Genomic DNA, 14,075 nt, shown 5'->3' with positions numbered 1-14,075 from the left:
TCAAAAGAGGTTTTGATTTTTTACTCATGTAAGAAGTGTCTCTGTGCAGTTTCATAGGTAACTGAACAAGCAGGAGACAGACATTTACATTTAGTCTTGCCAGTAAAATAAGGCTTGGGGAAGGATGTGAACTGCCTGTGATGCGTGTGCCCTAAACACATAGATATGCTATTGAAAGTACAAAGTCTGAGCAAAGCATTTAAGAAAATGCAAATATATTGTTTAATTCTTAAATGTATTTGTGTCAACAAAACAAAGAATTACTTTCTTCCACTTAAAATCAGTTTCAGTGCTAAACACAGGTAAGTACCCATCCCTTTAGAACGCCCCCTACTAGAGCTTCAGAAATGCAACATTTTTATCTTCACCTTTCAAGTCATTAGGCACTTTCAGCCTTCTTTTTATAAGTGTCTAGGATGCTGGTCAGGTTTGACAATAGACCTTCAGGCATGAATTCTTCATCGTCTCTTTCTATTCTTGCATTCTGTTCTTCAAGGTATTTCTAGAAAAGAGGTGCAGAGAGCTTTATTAGCTCTGTCATGGCCTGTATTTTACTGATTCTGCTAAAGCATTTTAAGCAGTCATTGCACAGGTTAACTGATTTCAGTTAAACACCTTCCTGAAAGACGCCTCTCAGAAGCAGGTTTAACCTGACAGGATGTTACTGCTGACACTTAACAACCAATTCTGATTATTTACACCAAAGGTTTTGTCAGAAAATTTAACTAGAATCCGCAGGCTTAGTAGCAGCTAAATAACTGATCCTTCCTTAGAAAGAGTAAGCTCTAATTTCCAAGTGTTTAACTGCAAAATGTCTCTAGAGAGATTTAATTCTGAATATCAAATTTTAGCTTACCACTATAGATTCCGTATGAGTAGCAACTGTTTCTACAAGACGACTCAAGTTAGCATCAATTTTTCTCTTCTCTTCTGTTGTTTCTTGCAAAACGACTTGATATCTAAAAGGTAAAGATACTCAGAAGGTCATGTCCATAATTGGAGAATTCCTGACATCTAAAACAATCACTTCAAGTCTGATTTATCATCACGTTTAGCCATACTTTTTTTTCCATTAGTATTAATTTGAACCGAGTTACAATATATTAATGCTCAACTTAAAGAAAAACCCTTACGCGGAAAACAGGAGTTCTGATACAGCAGACAAACATTTTAGCAAAATACTGTTGAGGAGAAACATCTTTCAGTTGTTAACTTGTGAAATTAACACACTGAGATGGATACCTGCTGAAACAACTGTATGTTACATTCCAGAAAATATCTTTATCCTTAAAAACCAAAACAAACAAGGCAGACATGGAAGTTAGGAGCCTTACTCTCTTTCGATATCATGCAATTCAGCTGTAGCTTTACTGAGCCCATCACAGACACCACTCTCAAGTAACTGTTTATGCTTCTTAATCAATTCCCGTTCATTTGCATATTTCTTGTCTTCTTCTTCTATCTCCTGTTGTCATAAGGAAGGAGAAGAAAAAAAAATGGCCTCTCTCAAGTATAATTCGGATCTTTTTTCTTTCTGTTACCTGATTATATCCTAATACTTTAATTCAAAATTCACGCAAATAGTTCCAAGTTCAGAACTGAAAAAAGCCCCAAGGATATCCCTCCCAAACCTAAAGTTTCTGTATCATCCCCATCCCAGAATAAGCCTAACCATCTCTTTATTCCTTTAACCACATTTAAAGGCCTGTGTTGCAGCTACTTTCCCTTCCGAGTTAAAGCTCACAAAGTGTTGTTTAGATAGTCTAAATAGCTTAGAAATGGCACATTATGAACAACTGTTTCTAGGTTAAAAAATACAACCACATCTGAGTAAGAAAATAGCTTTTCTTTTTTGTCTGAAAGAGAGTATAATTCCAAATAATCATCTCTTCTAGGAGAATGACACTGTTGATGCTATACAGTCCACAAAACCAAACAAAATTCTGACGTCAACTCAACATGCAATTTTTGGTAGATTACTGAAACATCATCCTTCAAAAATAATTTTAATACTTAAGACTTACAAACAGCATTTTAAATATTAGAAGAGGAATTAAATGACTAAGCGTCTGGTGGCAAGTGTGTATTTTATGAGCTTAACTTTAGAGAAAAGTATATGCAAGAGCACAGATCAAAAGGTAAATGTCATGTGGTTTTGAAAAATAGAAACTAAATTAATTGCCTTTATAAACCTATATATACACCTGCCTCAGCAGGTATTAGCAGCGAAATAGCCCTGTTTCATGGCTGTAGCACAGGAGTTTGGATTTACAGGAGCACATATGGTAAATATTGGTGTAGTTCAAAGAACATTTTTCTGCAGGGCACCACGGCCCCGCTAAAGCAGTGTTGTCAGAGAAGTTGGGAGCTACCAAAATAGCCACTCAGTTGTTAACAGAGAGGGTTATGTTTTGTTGCTGAACTGCAAGTGGGGAAAATAATAGGGACTGCTCCTGTGCTGGCAAAGGAAGCTAAAGGAAGTAACAGTTTGAGATCATTAAAACAATTTCACATGCTTTTGGTCAATGTTCTCCTTAGTTTTTACAGAAGCTGATTGAACATGTTTACTAAAAACTGTAAAAATGTATTTATTATATACAAATCGATTAGACAAGACAGGTTCTGTTGATCCTAAAATTTCCTTCAAGCACATGCCCGGAGACATCCTGAGGTCAGATGATTGTTGCTGCTTTTATTACTGGATGCAGGAATTTATGATTTACAGGATCTGCTACAGTAGGATGCCAGATTCTCTTACAAGAAAGTGAAAATTGATTCAGTTAAGGTGGCAGTCAAATCACTTTTCTGAAAAGAATGAAAAAATCCTCTAAGAGGGAAGGAAGAAGGCAAAGGCAGAAGCCCAAACAAAAATGCAACCCAAAAATTTATCGATAAATACAAAAATTAAGGATAAGGCTATCATTAAGGATAAGTTGTCATCAAGGTGTAAGAAGTTCTACCTTAAGCTTCTGCTGGTAAAGATCATCCAGCTCTTCAGCTTCTTCTGTCAGCATTTTCACACTGCGTTTCTTGTCCTCTAGCATTACATTCACCTAGGATGAAAACATAACCAAGGAAGTATGGTTCAAAAAGAATTCCAACATATAAATCCATGCCATCACAAACCACACCTGGTTAAACAGGTTAAACCATTAAACTAGGCTAGGCTGGGATGGCATTATCCTTCCTCATAGCAGCCTATGTTATGCTTTGTTTTGGATGAGGGGCTAAAACAGTGTTGGTAACACACCAAGTTTTGGCTACTGCTGAATAGCGCTAGCACAGCAGTCCAAGGCTTTCTGTGCTTCCCAGGGCCCCTCACTGAGCAGGGCAGGGACAGGCAGGAGACTGGGAAGGTGCATAGCGAGGCCAGCTGGCCAAGAGGACATTCCATACCGCAGAACACCATGCTCAGGTAGACGAACGAGGAAATAAAATTCTCCTTCTTTCAATCTGTCCCAAATCCAATAGTACTAAAAATCTTCCCGATGACAATTTGTCGGTGATGGTAAGCCACACAATCAACTGGAACGGGCAACTTATTAGAAACAAATACTTCCAATGGTTATGGTCAAGTATATGTAAGCTACATAAACTTTAATTCAGGGAATACACGATATTTCAACCAACAAAGACCTCAGTTCTTAGAAAAACTTTTAGGTTCCATTACAATAAAAGCCGTTTTCTCACAGTTTCTCCCCCTCTACTTGTCCTCAGAAAAACCCCAAGTAATTCAAGAAACCAACCCAACACATCACACTTTAACTATGCAAAAAGTTGAATGAAAGAGGCAGATAAGGTTTTAGGGTTGGTATCTTAGCGTTAATCTTCTTTAACTAACTCACCTGTTCCAAAGTGTCTTCCAGAGAATTTTTCCGTTGAGTGGCTTTACTAATTTCTTCCTCAGTCTCGTTGATGATCTCCATGAGGGGAGCCTGTAATACGTATACAAGAAGATTGAACAAATGCAATTTGCTAATCTGAACCAAGATGCACCCCAGTACATCTTTCCCTTTTATTTTTTTTAGGCTACTGTATTCTCCCATACCAAATCTCTTTCATATACTGCAATGTCATTATGGTGACTCATCACACAAGCTTTTCAATGACATTTCATTGTGAGATTGAGAGACCTTCCCAGCATTCCCAAAGAAACACTTTTTTTTTGTGAGTGCTATCTAAAGCCTTCAGTGTTGATTCTACTTACCATGATCTGAGTTCTGTATTTGACAAGGAAATTTGGTCCTAAATCAGGATTAACGTAAATGGTAAAGTCGTGGCCTTTGGAATTCTCAGCACTTACTGGAATTAATTTCAGCTTTCGAGCCAGTTTATGATACTCTGCCAGTGGCTCTTCAATCTGCTCAGAGGAGAAAAGGGCACAAATCATAGAAGAGATACAAGTGAAAAGATGTGCAAGAAGTATTCATATAGTACTTTAAACAAGTTCCTGAGTTGCTCTCTGTAGCCATAATTCCTTGCTACCCCACAGTATTCAAGAGCTGCATGCAATGCCAGCACAGCAGTTTGCTGCATTAGGTACTGTTTTATGGTTCGTTCAGAGTTTGCACACTGAGGTTTCTTAGTGTCTATGGCTGAGAACACTGAATGCTTTCACCTGTGGTTTTCCGTATTCATCTGCCATAATTTTTTCTGCCTCAAGTTTTTGAGAATTAGCTGATTGGGAACTAAAAATGTGCTGGAAAATAATACTAAACAAATGATCAGTTATAAGGTCAATATGCCTTCTCTCATTAGTTTTGACAGGAAATGCTACACAGCCACACATCCTAACAACAAACTAACTTGAGCATGCCTTTAAACAAAGCTTATTAAATGCTTTAATTTCTAATTAATGAGTGCTATTAAATGCAAACATTAAAGACCCCAGGGTTTTTTTTTCCAGTTTTATATGCTTCATACTTGCACCTGAGGATTTAAGTTGATAAAAGTGCTTGATAAAGGGTGACCCAACCAAACATATTTGAAATTTTTTCTTTAGTGCTCCAATTGGCAAAGCAGAAGCTTTTAAATCCCATCACTTCCAGGACTATATCTTTTCACTCTGTTTGAAGGGATTGAACTTGGCCCTTGAAATATGTTACAACTGCTACACAAAGAACTAATCAGGCCCTAAATGCATGCAAAACTATTGATTCAAATTCACTAGTTTTGCCTTACTTCCTTGCTCTGAAATATTAACATTAGCCTGTAATTTCTTGTGTTATCAAAGCAATGGCATGCTAATGTTATCAAAGCTCTAAATGCTACAGCAGTGACAGCTTACCATGCTTCATATTCTAGACACATCTCTTACGATGCAGGAAAAAAGTACATTTCCACTCAGTGCAAAACAGAAAAAGGGAAAAAAGTGCAACATTTTTCAGAGATACTGTAAACAGAGGCCATTCTTGTCAGTTTTGCCTGGTTAGAAACACGTATGGTGGTGTTCGATTATTTAGGAAAGAAATTATCAAGAATCCAATTTTAAGCTTGCATGATGAAAACTGGCAGCCACCTCTGAGTGTTGTGGGGTTTTCACATACCGCGTGTCTCTTCTTAGCATATTTTATCTCTTCATTCCACATCAGTTCTCGTTCTTCTTGCAGCTCCTTATGCAGCTTGTTAATGGTTCGCTGCAGCTTATTTCTCTCGTGATTTATTCTCTCAATGTCTGCAGCTGAGTACTTCTGGTTATCTAAGATGTGCCGGAGCCGGGCATTCTCCCGCTTCGTGGCTTCTACTTCTGCCTCTAAGTACATAAAACATTTGTGAAATGGACATAAAATACCAGCCTATATACATAAACCTCACCTCTGTATTGTATGAGTAAATGACACAGTTATTACATAACATTACCATTTCATTACTCCAGTGTACAGAGAGCTATCAGACAAAAAAAATTTTATTAGCAATCCATTCTGGAAAGTTTATTTGTAGCATCATGCTACTCCAGGTACCTTGCTCTGCTCTCAAGCTAAGAACTACAATTATTTGAAGACTATTTCTAGCTTCACTGTCCTGACTGTGATCAAGTCCTCCTTACCTGCTGCCTCAACTTCATCATTAACACTTTCCAGTTCTTGATCAAGGATGGATATATGAGATTTCATTTTAGCGAAATAAGCCTGGTAGTTCTGGACGTCTGCTTCAAGGGACGATTTCACATTTCGTAGCGTTGCTATACGATCCTAGGAAATGGGTGAAAAGAACAACCACTCTTAGATAAATATAAAATAATGACTTCACTTTCCAGATAAGACAGTAGAGTAATTGATCAACATCAACAGCACAAATATAGAATAAAGAACTTTAATAATTTTTTATCTCTGTGACAGCTAAGTCCAGTCAGGACACCTTTAAAATAAAAGCAAAGAAGGCTGAAAAGATTCTTGCATTTCAGCATTATGTCTCTCATTTGCATCAGACAGTGCTTTAGACAATTCTTACTACAGGTAGTCCACAACTTAACTCTAATAATACATGGAGGGCAGATGAAACAGGGGCATGGAAAACCAGGAATAAACTCAGCACATTTTGCACAGTTGGCAGGAATTTCAATTTGCCACCTGCACAGCCACTAACCCATTTTTAAACTCAGGATGTATTAAAAGCAGAATCCAGCTTTTCAAGCAAAGTATTTTCCATAAAATATATTTGTTACCACTGAATCCCATGCCTCATATTTGAATACCAACACACTTGAAAAAAATAATGTTGAAATTTATATTAAAAAATTTGGTTCAAGTATTTTATTGATATTTCAGTCAATATAGGACCTTATTACCTGTAAATACCTGCACATTATCAAACAAATAGTTACTGAAGATTCCACAGAAAAAAGCCTTGTTCTCTAATAGTATAGAGTCTGTAAAAATCTGGCCTAATTAAAATCTCAAAGCACTGAAATTTTTCCATTTGTTATGTATCATAAGTATCTTCATTCAGAAATGGTCGATATTATAAAATTCAACTCCACCATAAAAACAGACACAATTTACTAACCTGCTCACTTTCCTTTTCTTTTTCTAGTCTTGCAATCTCTTCTTGAAGTCTTTTGTTCTCAGCTTCTAAACTTTCCATCTGGGATGGATCTACATTAAATAAATCCTCTGTGGGAGAGCAGAAGAGAGACTCGAGTTACAAATTTATCTCAATATCACCACCTATTTTGAGTATCTGAACTTGAGCTTCAGCACAGTAAATACCCATTATCTAGATAATTATTTTTCACTAAAAAATAACTAAAAACAACCAAGAAACTTACCAGAAAAACCTTTCATTAAAATGTAACCAGGCAAAAACCCCAGAAGAAACAAGAAGAGAAATGGGTTTCTCGGTCCTCATGTCAGAAAGAGTTCTCATGCCAAAGTCACTCCCAAGAGGTAAGGGTTTCCAAACTCTCATGCAGCCCACACCACAGGAGAGTGTACAAGTCAGGACTACCTTGTGAAGCTAGAACAAATCAAACTTACTTAACAACCTCTTTCTTATCCATATACTGCCTTGCTTCTTGAGGCATCTTTTCCCCAACTTAATTTGGCTTTGCCAAAAAATGGGATGATTATTTTTTCCCAATATCCAGTAACAGTGTGGTATCTTGTTTCCTCTCCAATTGATGGCCCCAGTTTGCAAACAAAGGGCCCTTAGTCTGGCTTTTCATAGGAGAGCAAAGAAAGTAAGACATGTTTTTCTTCCTTTTCTCACATTGTGTTTGTATTTCTGCAGGTGGTGAAATGAGCGAGTCAAAAAAACCCAATAATTTTCTACCTCCCTGAAGACAAACACAGGTGCATGCTGAATCACATACAGAACCCTCACAATAGAGTTTGGAACTCTTGCAGACTGCTTTCAGATCTTCAAAAGCTGAACTTTCTTGTCAGCTGTGCATCCTCTGAAAATATTTTTCTTTTTTTTAATTGTTAGCTTTTCCAGACAGAAACAAGAGCCATCTGCATAGATGGAGTTCACATCTGAAGAATTGTATACTGGTTTTCTGTGACAAAGACATTAAAAAATCAGGTGACACAGCTACAGCTGATAGCAGATCATGACCTACCCATCTGTACTGCTCAAAATACACTTAAAAAAGAGAGCATTAAGTTGAAGTAACTGAAACATACTTAGGTGTTTCAGACTCCCTTAGATCACTTTCACTCATAAACTGAACAAACTGATGCTAGGAGAAAGGAAACCAGTAACACAATTGAATACTTAGAATTTAAAAACTTACTTAATTTTGACTGCACTTCAGCATCCAACTCTTCAAAGGTATCTCTCCCTTTCATGGAAAGCTCATAGCACTTCACACAGTAGTCCATGAAAAGCTGAAAGCAATTTAAAAATCTTTCATTTCAACAATTCCAAGACCTGTAAAATATCTGGATAGTCTAAAGCTACTCAATCAGTGGAATTAAACAGACATCAAAAATATCCTTAATGCTTCGATTGTACTTTTGTAAAATTAATTTTTTTTCCTCCCTTTGAACATAGAATGTCAACAGATTATATATTCAGGCAGAAGGAGACAACTATAATTCACACTAAGAAAGGTCTGGAAATCCTGTATTTCTTAAAAAGATATTTAACAAATATTGTAGATGGAATATTTAAGAATTTTTCATCTTGATGCAAATGATTCTCTCAGGCTAGTTTATGGAAACTGCAGGTCTGTTTAACAGACCTTTTCTATAAATATGACCATTAAAATTCAGATCTGCAGGTCTCAAAGTACTCTTATCTAGAATTAAAGAAAGGTTACCCAAAAAGAATTTGCTGGACACTAAGTCGCAGATGCTTCAGAAGCAATTACACCAGTATTGTGAATTTTGTATCTATATATATATATGCAGAAGTGCCAATGTAGAAGAACGTATTTCGTTTAAAAGCATTGTTAGTTGCCAACCATCATGTTGTAACCTTAGTCCAAAATTATGATTTTACTTTATTTTTGCAATTTCTAATTAAATGTTTTAGCTTATAATGCAACCCTCTCCAAACACCTGCTGTGATTTAACACTGAGTTAAATCTGAGTAGTTCTAATAATCCATGATAAATTAAAAAGAAAGCAAGCTGTTGGATTAAGAGCTCAAATTATACTGCCACCCTATTTTGTGGCTCAGAAATAAAACTTTAAAACCAATTTTTACATAGTAAACTGAGTAGATATTGGCACAAGTCACTATATTTAGAATTAAGTCACTGTCTTTATACTGCACTGCAGTTAACCTCAGAAGTCTTGAGTGCTAAAGGAAAATATATCGGAAACTCTAAAAAAATAAACAGCATAATGATGCCCTTTCTCTACAAAGGAGAACAGTATATACTTGTAGAATAAGGTGAATATAAAATAAAGAGAATATTTTGTTTAATACCCAGTCTACACCAATAGACTGATCATCATACCTGCTCAGGAAATAGTTGATCAGGTTTTTTATACAATGCTAGTCTACCTCCTAGAAAGCATTGTGAATATAAAAGGGAACAGATTCCATAAATACATGACCCAGCAATCTAAACTGTAATTAAATTGTGTTGTTACAGCACATGGCAAAATCCAGTTAAGCAATTCTGATACTAATTTCCTTTTTATGGTACCTTTTTATGTACAATTCCATCATCTGTCTCTCCTCCCCAGCTCTGTGTGTCATCGAACGATGGTGCATTTTCCCTGATCGCATTGTACAGCTGAAAAGCAGAGGTGCACACAACAAAGAGCAAACATGAAGACATCCATTAGTTTCCATGCTGGTTTTCGTGAAAAGAAGCAGAGTAACACTGGATTAGGATTTCAGCAGGCAGGTTGGAATGAACCTGTGTTGAGCTGACTAAACACACAGGTAAAGAGGCATGAGCTAGACAGTCAACACTGCCAAATTCTCTCGTGTCTTTTGAGCAGAAAAGGACAGGGTTTTCCTGGGCACTCAATTCAGCAGTGGTCAACTTCTGTCACAGATGCCAAATTTTGCTCAGTCCTGAGTTGGCAGCAACAACTGTTAGGACTACTAAAAAACCCAAACAAACCAAACAAAACCAAGATTAAATAAAAAACACCCCACTCAAACCGAAAACTTGCCACTCTGTATCAGAATCACAGAACATTTGAATCATTTCAATTGAAAATTCCATCCTTAGATTTCAAATTTAGGGGAGAATGGCAGATGTCACAACATTTGCGCTGGAGATACACGTTCCATTCAGTGATTATACTCATTAACTTCTCACGTTTATTGTATGTACAGATCAGCATTTTGCCACCTCCTTTTATACATTAATTTATCCAGTGCATACATGTAAAGAAAAAACCCTATCATAATATAACATGAAAAGCTCACTTTAAAAGTTACCAAAACATTAGGCCAAGGGTCAGCTCCCAGATGACAGCTAAGAACATATATGTTTACATATATGTTAAACAAAGATTTGTAGAAAATATGTACTGAATCTGTATTGAAACTAACATTCCAGCCTGGAAAGTGAAAATATTTATCTTAAGACAAACATTACCTTGACACAATCAATTAACCAAATCAAAGCTGCCACAATCTGAGGCCAGGTTCCTGGTGCTCCCACCGCGTACATGGAGTTTTTTGACAGAGCAAAGGGGTACCTGTACGGCCAAAGAAGATACACTTTTAATAGCTGTGGCAGACAGTGATGAAAACAAACCAGCACATTTTGAAAACAAAGCAGCATGTTTTTCTATGTAGATGAAAGCACAGAAGGAAGAGCAAACTCAATTCTACTGTACTTCAAAGGAAATTAGTTGAGTTCTTACAGTACGATTCTATTCAATTATCATGGGTTTCTCATTTTGCAACTCATAGAATAACATGGCCTGAAAGGGACCTGTAAGGATCTACAAATCCAACTCCCTGCTCCTCATAGGACTGCCTACAACTAAACCATATGATCCAGAGTGTCATCCAGATGCTCCTTGAGCTCCCAAAACTTCAAGTGACTTGTCAGAATTAGTCATTTTATCCAGAATTACACCCTTGGTGCAGCAGAGTGGAATCCTTTTCAACATTTTAAGCTATATCAGCAGTTTCAAATGTTATAGATTAAAACAAAACTTTATTAAAATGCTGAGAAGTGTGCAAAAAAGATTTGCACCTACATTTAAGGAGCCCTGGCACTCTGACACCATCATGGGTATACAGTCCCTGTTTTTTTTTTTAAATGAGACTGAAAATTCACTGTTATCAAGAGGCAGAGGATTTTCTTTCCAAGACAATGTTGGGGCATTAATGATTTCAAACACTGAACAAATTCAGCAATAAACCACTCAGCTACTTAGTGTTTTTCTCCCCTCAACAGTAATTTTGTTATTTCCACATTCTGCTTTGAAGGCAGAATGAGAAAAATTGCAGGAAAACATATTTTAAACTAAATTAAATTTGTTTAAACTAAAATTAAATTGTCTTGATCCAAAATTCTGGAAATTTTAGTTCTTAGATTCTAACAAAATGAACAGAAAGGCCTGTAAAAGAAAATTGTGCCTTGTCCTCCAAAGTTCTATACAAATAATCAATTAAATTTTACATGACAAAGCAAGATTCCCAGAGCTTATAGTTCTGTAAATTCAAATATAAAATGTATAGCAGATGCTGAAAATCAGAGAGTAAACCTAGAGTTCAACAAAAGTGAAACAAAACAATCACAACATTGTACTTTTAGAGTCTCATCTGAATAAATAAACCTATCCATTCCCCCCAACTATCAATGCAGAATTCTTAGCTTTTAAATTTCTAGCCATAGCATATCTATTCAGCCCAGGAGACTAACAATAATCATCTTACCCAAGGGCTTTGAAAATTTTGGGAATTTCCTCTTCAAATTTTGAGTCAGGCAGTTCATAAGAAGGGCAGAGGAATTTGTAGATAAAGGTGAAGATCTTTAAAAAGTCCTTAACTGATGGAGCTTGTAGTGATTTCACGGAAACATCGTGGGCATAAGCATTCTCAACAAGGAACTGTGCAAAAGAAACACGGAATACCAGTCACTAAATAAAGTTTATAGTTGAAACCAAGGGAAATAACCACTTTGCCTAGCACATTTTACACCTCATAACATACATGCAGAACAAGTTCATATGTTACCTCATAAAGCTTTTGGATACATTGTTGGATGAATGTCTTGTCATGAAGGGGCCTGGGATCCTTTATCTTTTTTGTCCTAAACACACCGTACAGGCTGCTGCTTGACCCTCCAGCCCCGCTCGCTCTAGGGACAGACAATGAATACGGGTCTTGTGACAATACATAGAAAGAAGAACTCTCTTCATGTTTAAGGCACAACTGCTAGCTTTATGTTTTCTTTCCATTTGTTATACAAAGTGATACTTGAAGTTTTCTCTTTGTTTAAGGTCATTGGAAAAACATCATCAACCTGGAAGTCACAATGCCATAAGTACAACAAAGATTACTGCATCCTAGATGAATACTTTCTTCATTTTATTGAAATAAATAAACTTTTAGAGAGCAGAAAAATACCCCAAAGATGAAAAAAAATAATGTTGGTGACTGTAAATAAACTCTAAAAATATTTAAGGAATATTTAAAAGGGATAACCCCTGCAACAATGGGGTACTATCAAGAAGATACCCATAACACAAAGTCATGAGCTAAGTAGAAAGATTATAGAGTTTTGGAAAGTTTGTATCTTAGAGAGAGGAAACTAATGCAGAGTATACTTCAGATGTCTTTCTTCCTTAAACAAGAAAATGTATTGAGATACTCTTAAAGTGCAGTGCACATCATTCCCAAAAGAAAAAAAAAAAAAGCTCCCAAAGCAATTCCTGCTCCACAGCATTATTGTTTAGCGACCAAGGACTGGAGGAAGGCAGACCTGAAGGTCTGCTTGCCTCAGATCCATCATTCCCTATAGTGAAAATCTGTCAAGAAAGAAAAATACCAAAATTAGAGGACCATTTTTGTTTTAATGTACAGTGCAGACAACAAAAGCTATCCATTCCTGTTCCCCAAACAGCTGGCTTTTCCTTCTGAAGCTACAGATGTAGGTTTGTTCATGCTCAGCTTCCCAAAGGTACTTCTGTCCTTCCTGAGGAGCAGAAAAAGATTCAAGTGACTACTACTACCAATTCATACAAGAGCTATAGTAAGTAGCTCTTATAGTACAAGACTGTAAATAGAATCTAAAATATTTAAGGAATATTTAAAAGGAATAGACATAGGAATAGACCCCAGCATAGACCATACATAGCTCATACAAGAGTGATACAAACAGTCATATATTCCTAAGCGCCTTCATCCCCCAACATCTTAGAAAGGTTAACTGATGCATCCAGCTATCTCCTCAGAAACAGGTAACAAAGTGTTACAATTTGAAACATGACACAAGTACACAGAAAGGAAGTATTTTTGCAAAACTGGAGCACATGTGCAAACACCCTTGGCTGTAGGGAGCCTTCTTCTCACTGTCTTGTTTTTTTCCCCTCAGTTGCTACTCACACTCAAACACGCTATGATAAATCTCTTCAGAATTAGTTTTATATACTTATTTTTAGCAACATGACCAGCCAGACTTACAGCTGAGGTGTCTGAAGATCCATCTTGTTGGTGTCCTGCACTCTCGGTGCCATCTTAGATTGTCGACTGCTGCTTCCAGCAATTCTCGAGCTTCGGCTCATTGTGACTGCTGTAAACCACAATCCCTCAGTATTCCAGCAGTATCAGAAAATCCAGGCCTATTACACCACCTGTGTGGGGTCGCTGGTGGTGAGAGAGACGGCAGAATCTTGTTTGTTGATCATAAGGCTGGATTTATTTGTATATGATATATAATAGATTATAACTATACTAATAGAATAAAGAGACAGGTTTACAGATCCTTCTAAGCTAAGAATAGAAAAGAATCTAAAACAAAGTTGTGTCCAGGGACTCTGTCCTTGTGTTTGCTCCTGTGATTGGCCTTTAATTATAAACATAGAAACATGAGCCAATCAAGGTGCATCCCCTGTTGCATTCCACAGCAGCTGATAATAACTGTTTACATTCTCTTTCTGGGGCCCTTGCTTCCCAGAAAATGCAGAAATCTGAAAGAAAGGATTTCT

General features: G+C 36.7%; 1 pseudogene; it reads right to left on the bottom strand.

Moving 5' to 3' along the window:
- Positions 1–379: 379 nt before the first annotated feature.
- Positions 380–13,652, bottom strand: LOC128944336 (kinetochore protein NDC80 homolog; annotated as a pseudogene).
- Positions 13,653–14,075: the final 423 nt, after the last annotated feature.

The sequence above is a fragment of the Melozone crissalis genome, unplaced genomic scaffold, assembly GCF_028551555.1.
Source record: "Melozone crissalis strain CALT ecotype California unplaced genomic scaffold, PUWL_Pcris_2 ptg000058l_1, whole genome shotgun sequence".
NCBI classification, from domain to species: domain Eukaryota; kingdom Metazoa; phylum Chordata; class Aves; order Passeriformes; family Passerellidae; genus Melozone; species Melozone crissalis.
Note: the sequence above shows the minus strand (reverse complement) of the source record. Positions and strands in the feature narration are given on the sequence as shown.